The sequence below is a fragment of the Pelophylax lessonae genome (assembly GCF_965119305.1).
Source record: "Pelophylax lessonae genome assembly, chromosome: 10".
Taxonomy (NCBI): domain Eukaryota; kingdom Metazoa; phylum Chordata; class Amphibia; order Anura; family Ranidae; genus Pelophylax; species Pelophylax lessonae.
The window spans coordinates 225,940,226-225,948,911 of record NC_138777.1 but is presented as its reverse complement, the minus strand read 5'-3'; positions in this window follow the sequence as shown (position 1 = coordinate 225,948,911).

Genomic DNA, 8,686 nt, shown 5'->3' with positions numbered 1-8,686 from the left:
AAAAAAGGTTTTTTTTTTTTTTTTTTAACCACTTGCCGACCGCCGCAAGTACATATACTGCGGCGGTCAGCCCCTCACAGGCAAAGTGACGTATGGGTACGTCACTAGCCTGTGAGGCTCTGGGGAGCGAGCGCACGGACCCCGCCAGTCACTCGGCAATCATTGGTGGAGAGGGAGAAAGGCAGGCGGCTTGTTTACATTCTTCCCTGTGTAGAAACAGTGATCATACGGTTCTGCTATGTAGGACCGTTGATCACTGTTCCTACAGCTCAAGCCACAGCCAATCACAGTTAGAATCACGCCCCTAGGGACACACACCACCCCTCCCTCTCAAAAAAGTTAACCCCTTCACTACCAGTGTCATTTTACAGTAACAGTGCATGTATACCACTGATTACTGTAGAAATGTCACTGGTAACCCCAAAAGTGTCAAAAATGTCAGTCAAGGGTCCGATCTGTCCGCCGCAATGTCGCAGTCCCGCAAAAAAAAAAAAAAAAAAAAAAAAACAACAAAAATGACAAAAATCTTTCCCTTTGTTAGTAAACGTGATAACTTTTGCGCAAACCAATCAAAATACGCTTTTTGCGATTTTCTTTTACCAAACATATGTAGCAGAAAACAAATTGGCCGAAAATGTTAAAAAATTTTGATTTTTAATTTTTTTTTAGGGGAATTTCATATAACAAAAATGTGAAAAATATTGTTATTTTTGCAGAATTGTCGCTCTTTTTTTGTTTATAGCGCGTGATAAAAAAAAAAAAAAAAAAAAAAAAAAAAAAAAAAAAAAAAAAAAAAAAAAAAAAAATCGCACAGGTGATCAAATACCACCAAAAGAAAGCTCTGTTTGTGGGAAAAAAAGGACGTCAAATTCGTTTAGGTACAGCGTCGCACGACCGCGCAATTGTCCGTTAAAGTCATGCAGTGCCGAATCGCAAAATACCCCCCTGGTCAGGAAGGCGGTAAAATCTTCCGGGGCTTAAGTGGTTAATCTTATGCTTTGAAGGGTAGAGGAGAGATCGTGGATATTTTAGACCCCAGATCACTCCATGAACCGGTCATGCTGTATTGTTATTGCAAAGGGATGTTTACATTTCTTGCGATAGCAATATGTCAAACATTTTTTTTTTTAAAGGGTCAGTGTAAAAATTTTTAAAATATAATAAAAATAATTAGAAAATGTGAAGCACAGTAGTGAACACATACATAAGCTGCTTGCACCACACATGTGAGTTACCGCCGTGAACGTCTGCAAAAGAGCAATAATTCCAGCACTAAATCTCCTCTAACTCTAAATTGATAACCTGTAGAAACTTTTAAAGTGACGCCTATAGAGATTTTTTAGGTACTGTAGTTTTTAGTGCCATTCCACGAGTGCGTGCAATTTTAAAGCATGACATGTTAGGTATGTATTTACCCTGCGTAACATCATCTCACATTATACAAAAAAGTTTGGTAAAAAAAAAAAAGTTTTTTTTAATTCATTAAAGTGTATTTCTCTCCTCCCGCCCAAAAAAAATTAAAACGGCTGCGAAAAAAATTGTGATACTTTTCTTGTATTGAGCAGAGAATGCGGCATTCTAGGAATCAGACAGTCGGTAATTGTGGAATATACTTCCTAAAGCATGAACTTTTTTTCGTTGCTTCCTTCAATGATTTACTTAACTGAGCAGAAAAGAAAACAAATAGCATAAAAGAGTTTTTGTAGGCTACAGGTCAGTGAATCTGTCAGGTGCAGCACGTGGTTATGGAATGCAGTCACAGACCAGTGCTTCACGTGAGAACAAAACACAAAGTAAACTTTGAAAGAAAGACACGACCTCTTTATGCAGTTGCCATTCAACAAATGCTATGAGAGGGGTGCTCTGGGCAAACCAGAATATTTTGCATTTAAACCCACTCAGGAAACACAACCAGCCTGCAGAGTGTTTGTAAAGCCCTGTACACACGTACTGATCGTCGGCTGAACGATCGGCCGTCTTTTGTCCAGGGCTGTCGTGTCGGTTGAAAACTGCAAAAGACTGCACACGAATTTTGTTGGCCAACAACAGCCGACTGCAGAAGTGATGTCATGTGATGGTTAACTTTCCCTGTGTTTTTTCTTCTCTGAGCATGCCCAGTCTTGCAAATCTGCTGTCTGTCGGCCGAAATCTGTACTGACTGGCGAACAATCGGCTGTTCTGGTGTTGGCCAACAAAAATTTTAATGGCTGCACACCCGATTCTGTTCGGCCGAAAATGCGCTGTCGGTTGTCGGAAGCATCATACTAACAAGCCAACAATCGGCCGATCGTTCGGCAGCCGAATATTTACGGCCGACAATCGGTACGTGTGTACGGGGCTTAAGTTGCAACCTGGCATGCATCATCCACAAGACAAACTGAGCAGCCAACCGCCAGCACCAGCCATGCCATGTGGAGGGAGGGGTGCAAGCCAAATACTCCCCCCACATCTGGAAGAGCCGGGAATATTTCTTCACCCTCAGTTGTCAAGTGATTTAATGTAAAACCTGCGTTGAAATCTAGGGGGTTCCAATTGGTGACATCATGAAATTTTTGGTAGCAGGACTGTGATTTTGACTCATTGACTTAAAGAGGAGCTCCAGCCTGGGGGGGGGGGGGGGGGGAGTCAGCGGCTACAAATACTGCAGCTGCTGACTTTTAATATAAGGACAGTTACCTGTGAAGGTATCCCACGAGGTCAGAACCCCAAATCAATTCGTCCATCGGCTACGGGTGCAGGCGCAGACATTGCAAGTAAGGGAAACCGGCAGTGAAGCCTTCACAGCTGGTTTCCTACTGTGCATGCACAAGCTGCGCTGCACTTTCTGAATGGTCCCGCCTATTTCTGGCACACACAGAGGTCCCAGCAGGCAGCAGGGGAGAAGAAAGAGGGGCCAGACATGACGAAGATCACCATGCAGCAATTTTACCAGAAGTGGGAAGGGGTACCTGTCAAAACCAGGTACCCGATAACACCCCCCCCCCCCCCCAAAAAGTGTGCACAAGTGTGTGTATAAGGTTATAAGCCTGGAGCTTGTCAATCTGCATCTGGCTACACTTAGGCCTCGTTCACTCGTATGTAGTGTTTGGCGAAGTGCTAAATGTGGCAGTGGAGGATGAAAACAAGTGGAGCTTCCCCTTTTGGGTGGAAGTAAACCCTTTCTGTAAGCTTGCACATACAGGTAAGCATATTATAAAGGCTTACCTGTAGGGTACTATGTAGGGATGCACCGAATATTCGGCGGCCGAACATTATTCGGCCGAAAATAGAGAAAAGAGTACTTTCGGCGTTCGGCCGAATAAGTCAAAAGGACGAATAATTTTGAGCCGAACAATGTCAGCTTCCGCCCTGACCGCTCAACTTCCTCATTGCGGCTCGCGGCTCCCTTCTCACACGCCGCCGGTGTCCTGTCCGGCCGCGAGTAGGGGGTGTGACGTTACGCGCGCGCCCCGCCCCCTGCTCCTGACTGCGGCTCCTTCACACTAGGTCCACGCCCCGCCCCCCTGTTCGCAGCTTTTGGCTCTGGCTGCAGTTCAGGTATGTGATGTGGAGCTGAGCACATTTGGGGGAGAATACGGTAGCTGGCAGCTGCACAAGCATTAGTGTGCAGACTGCCATATGTTGTTGCCACTTGCCATGCTCATTACATTAGAGTGCCCTATAAAGTGCCCCTTAAAAAAAAATGTGCCCAACAGAGTGCTCCCTTGACATAAAATGTGGCCATCAGCGTGCCCCTTATTTTATTTTAAGGGGCACGCTAATGGGCATATTTTATGTTAAGAGCAACGCTGATTTAAATGTTTTGTTTTGCCCATCAGAGTGCCCCCTAACATAAAATGTGCCCATCAGCGTGCCCCCTAAAAATTGGCAAAATAAATGGAAAAAATGCGAAACACCGCGTTCAGTATTCGGCCTTCGGCCAAGCATTTCATTATTATTCGGCTTCGGCCAAGAATTTCATTTCGGTGCATCCCTAGTACTATGAATATCTCCTAAAAAACTTGCACGGTTTAGGAGATATTCACACTACATGCGCTCTGAAGGGACGCTATACCCGTGCTGTCCCTTCAGAGCTCCATCTTGTGGTCCGCGACTCCCATATCATCATCACAGCACGGCTAATCAGACACGTGGAGGAAGCAAACCTGGAAGGAAGACTAGGTGAAGATGGAAGCGCATGCCAGCGCTGTGCTGCAGTACTTTCTTCTAAGGTATTTCATAATGTACTAGCACATTATGCCTTTATTTTGCAGGGTCTAAAAAAAAAAAAAAAAAAAAAAATGGTGCAGTTTACTACTTGAACCAAGTGTCAGTCATTCCAGCCTAGACAGCGTGTGCCTGGGATGCATCAAGCTCAAGCAACTGTAAGGATTTAGATTTTTTCTTTTTTTTTAAAGCGGTAGTAAACGGTCTGAAGAATGAAAAGAAATGGGCTCCCCCCTGCAGGTTTAAGTCATAATGTACTAGTATGCACCACATACTAGCACATTATGAGAGACTTTCCTGTACACAGAGCCCTCCAGCACAGCGCTATCATGGCCTTCCTTCCGGGTTTGTGGGTCCTGGCTGTATGTATGGCCAGGGCCATGATGACGTAACTCCCAGGCACGCACGCGGGAGTCTTCTGCTCCAGCATGGAGCTCTGAAGGTCTGGCATAGTATGCCGTCCCTTTAGAGTGCATGAACCGGTGACGTCTCCGGCTGCGCGTTGTGTGAATATTGCCTAAACAGTGGAAATTTAGGAGATATTCACCTAAAAAAGGTAAGACTGATCATAAGCTTACCTGTAGGTACAAGTTCAAAAGTAGAGTTTCATTCCACTTTAATAACAAACATGTCATACTTACCTGGTTTTGCACAGAGGCCCTGAACCTCCTTTTTTCTGAGGTCCCTTGTCAGTGACCTTGGCTCTTCCTCTCCCCTCAGTGCCTCCATAGCAAGCCAGATGCTATGTGGGCACTTGTGGGGGCTTGATCCCAAGCCGGGCTGAGTAGGTCTGTAGACGCACACAGTGCAGATCAGCCCCTCCCACTTCTCACAGGCTTTGACTGACAGTAGCAGGAGCCAGCTGCTGCAGAGTCTCCTGGGAGAAAAGGAGAGAAGAGAAGGGGAGGAGGAGGAGGAGGAGGAGAGAAGGGGAGGCGGAGGAGGAGGAGGAGGAGAGAAGGGGAGGAGGAGGAGGAGGAGGAGGAGAGAAGGGGAGGAGGAGGAGGAGGAGGAGGAGAGAAGGGGAGGAGGAGGAGGAGGAGGAGAGAAGGGGAGGAGGAGGAGGAGGAGGAGGAGGAGGGGAGGAGGAGGAGCAGGAGGAGGAGAGAAGGGGGGAAGGGGAGGAAGGGGAGGAGGAGGTGGAGAAGGGAGGAGGAGAGAAGGGGAGGAGGAGAGAAGGGGAGGAGGAGAGAAGGGGAGGAGGAGGAGGAGGAGAGAAGGGGAGGAGGAGGAGGAGGAGAGAAGGGGAGGAGGAGAGAAGGGGAGGAGGAGGAGGAGGAGGAGGAGGAGAGAAGGGGAGGAGGAGGAGGAGGAGGAGAGAAGGGGAGGAGGAGGAGGAGGAGGAGGAGAGAAGGGGAGGGGGAGGAGGAGGAGAGAAGGGGAGGGGGAGGAGGAGGAGGAGAGAAGGGGAGGGGGAGGAGGAGGAGAGAAGGGGAGGGGGAGGGGGAGGAGAGAAGGGGAGGGGGAGGGGGAGGAGAGAAGGGGAGGGGGAGGAGGAGGAGAGAAGGGGAGGGGGAGGAGGAGAGAAGGGGAGGGGGAGGAGGAGAGAAGGGGAGGGGGAGGAGGAGAGAAGGGGAGGGGGAGGAGGAGGAGGAGGAGGAGAGGAGGGGGAGGAGGAGGAGGAGGAGAGGAGGGGGAGGAGGGGGAGGAGGAGGAGGAGAGAAGGGGAGGGGGAGGAGGAGGAGGAGAGGAGGGGGAGGAGGAGAGAAGGGGAGGGGGAGGAGGAGAGAAGGGGAGGAGGAGAGAAAGGAGAAGAGAAAAGAGAAGAGCTGTTGCAGATGGGCACAGAGCTGGATCAAGATCAAGTTCAGGTGTTTTTGGGGGTCTGGGGGGGAGCAACATTTGAAAGCTTTTTAACTGGAGGTGCACCAAAATTTTGGCCAAAAATTGTGTTTTAAGCATTTTGCCGATAAATAAAAAGGTGCCCATAATGGTGCAGAAAACGCACAAGATTTTTACTGTGCTTATAGTGTGTTTTTCATAGGACTCAAAAACCTGCATCAAAAACATAACATGTGCGTTATTGATGCGTTCTTGCTGCGTTTTCAATGCATTTCAACAGGGAGTGGAGTTTTTGGTGCAGTTTTTTTTTAACTGACCAAAAATGTAGCAAGCAAGATTTTTAACACCACAACGGAAGCGCAAGGGCCAGTGTGAAGTCATACATAGAACTTAAAGGAATGCAGGTTTCTTGATACTTTCTTGCGCTAAAAATGTGCCAACAACTGCAAACAATACATTGATAGTCATTTAAAATTCATGATATTAATTAAAATGTCAAATATAATAAATTTATATATAAAAAAAAAAAAAAAAAAAACTATATATATATTTTTAAAACTTTTGTTTTTTTTGGTTCCAAAATTTCCAATTCGGTGCACCTTTTATTTCTTACCCTTTAAACTGATTATCAAATTACACTGATCTCATCTTTCATTTACTAATCTAAACAGCTAGCATAAAAACAGAAGCCGATTGGCTGTCATTTGGGGAAGTGTATGTAGCTGGTTGCTAAGGAGCGGCCTGGAAAGCCAGCCGCCGCGTCCTTATCAACTGATGAGTCACCAGCTGTCAGCAGGGTTTCCTGCTGTAAAAAAAAAAAATAAAAATAAAAAGTTAAAATATTTAATTGTCGGCTAAACAAATTTGTGAAAAAAAAAAAAAAAAAAAAAGGAGGAGTGGCCCCCCTCCCGAATCCATACCAGGCCCTTTGAGTGTGGTATGGATTTGAAGGCCCCAGGCTAAAAAAAAAAAAAAAAAAGCTCTCTCTCCCAAAATCCATACATACTAGGCCCTTATCCAAGCATGCAGCTCAGTAGGTCAGGAGAGGGGCCAAACGAGCGCCCCCCCCCCCCGAACCATACAACGCTGCATGCCCTCTGGGGTGGGGGGGCTCTGCCAGTTGTTAGGTACGGAGCAGCCGGCTTCCCCTGGCTGGTCGTTAGCTACCAGCTATATACCTTGTTTTTAAAGGGACAAAAAAAAAAAAAATGCAAAAACGCAGGTTTAAAAACGCAACACGCGCCTGAAAAACACATCAACTGCAACCACATAGATGTTAACCTAGACTTAGACAGGATCCCAACTGATCTACTAGCATGTCTTTGGAGTGTGGGAGGAAACCGGAGCACCAGGAGAAAACCCACGCAGGCACAGGGAGAACATGCAAACGCAATACAGGTAGTGACGTGGTTGGGATTTGAACCGATGACCCCAGTGCTGTCAGACAGAAGTGCTAACCACTGTGCTGCTGCTGCTGTGCATTTCAGCTACTTAACATAACCCCCCCCAGCATTTCTATTCTTTGTACTAGATGTTCAGCACTAATAAAGCAGAAGCAATGCCAGCTGATCTATTGTTACTCCTAAACAATGGGGAAATGGAAAGAAATGTATGAAGAAAGTTGTTCCTCTTTTCCTGGCGGTAGAAACCACAGTGCAGCAACCACCAACAATACTGTGGTATGTGAGGTTGGCTGGAGGTCAGGCGCAGGCTGCTTATCACCTCCTGGAATGTTAATTCCTTAAAAGGATGCACAGCTGTACGGGCGATTACAGGGAGCGGCTCCGGTAATGGACTGATTTATAAGAATTCTTCTAAGGAAGTCATGGCGACATTCTACACAGTCCCCAGTCAGAGAGCAGAGATGGAGGAAAGTTCTGTGGGCACTTTTGTGTTCAGAAACTTCTTCTGTGCTAGTCACTGCAGCTGAGAGGCAACAACTGCTTTCAAAACCCAATTAAAACCGACATTAAGCCCTAGATCACATTGAATGCAGCTTTGAAATCATGCGCCTTCATCTGAAATCGCACAGTTTCAAAAGCAGCATGTCAGTGCGATTTGGAGGACATCAGCTTCATGCAAAGATTTTCTATGCAAGTCGCACCGCAAATTGCCAAAAGTAGTGCAGGAATTACTTTTTCAATCACAGCTCTCTACTCTGCCCCCCTCGGACTCACTGGGGTGCCAGGCTGTGGAGGGGGCGGTAGGGGCTGGCTCAGGCTATCAGCAGCTTGCTCAGATGCTGCCAGTTGCTGGTCCGGGCATCTGGGTGGATCTCAACTTTAAAGTCGGGGGTCTTTCCAGAGTCTGGACCAGCTCAGTGACTTCAGCCGACAGCTGAACTTTAGCCCACTGTCAGTTGAATACAATTCAGAGGAACGCAGAATGAAGTGCACTCCTGTCACCCACCGGAGTAGTCCAGCCAAAAGAGATTTGGCGCTACTTTAACACAACGGTTTTTGTTGTTCTGGGTCCCCCATCTAACAATTTTAATGACTTATTGATCTTCCCAGCTATTAGTCGTCACCCTGCGGACAATGTAGTTTTAGATGATTATATGGCTTTAACCGCTTGCCGACCGCCCGCTGCACATTTACTGCGGCAGGCTGTCTCGGCTGCACCAAACGGCGCAGCCCTATGTAGGGGGCACGCTCCTGCCCCCACTAGGCAGCGGGGATGGCGATCCATGGGACCGCCA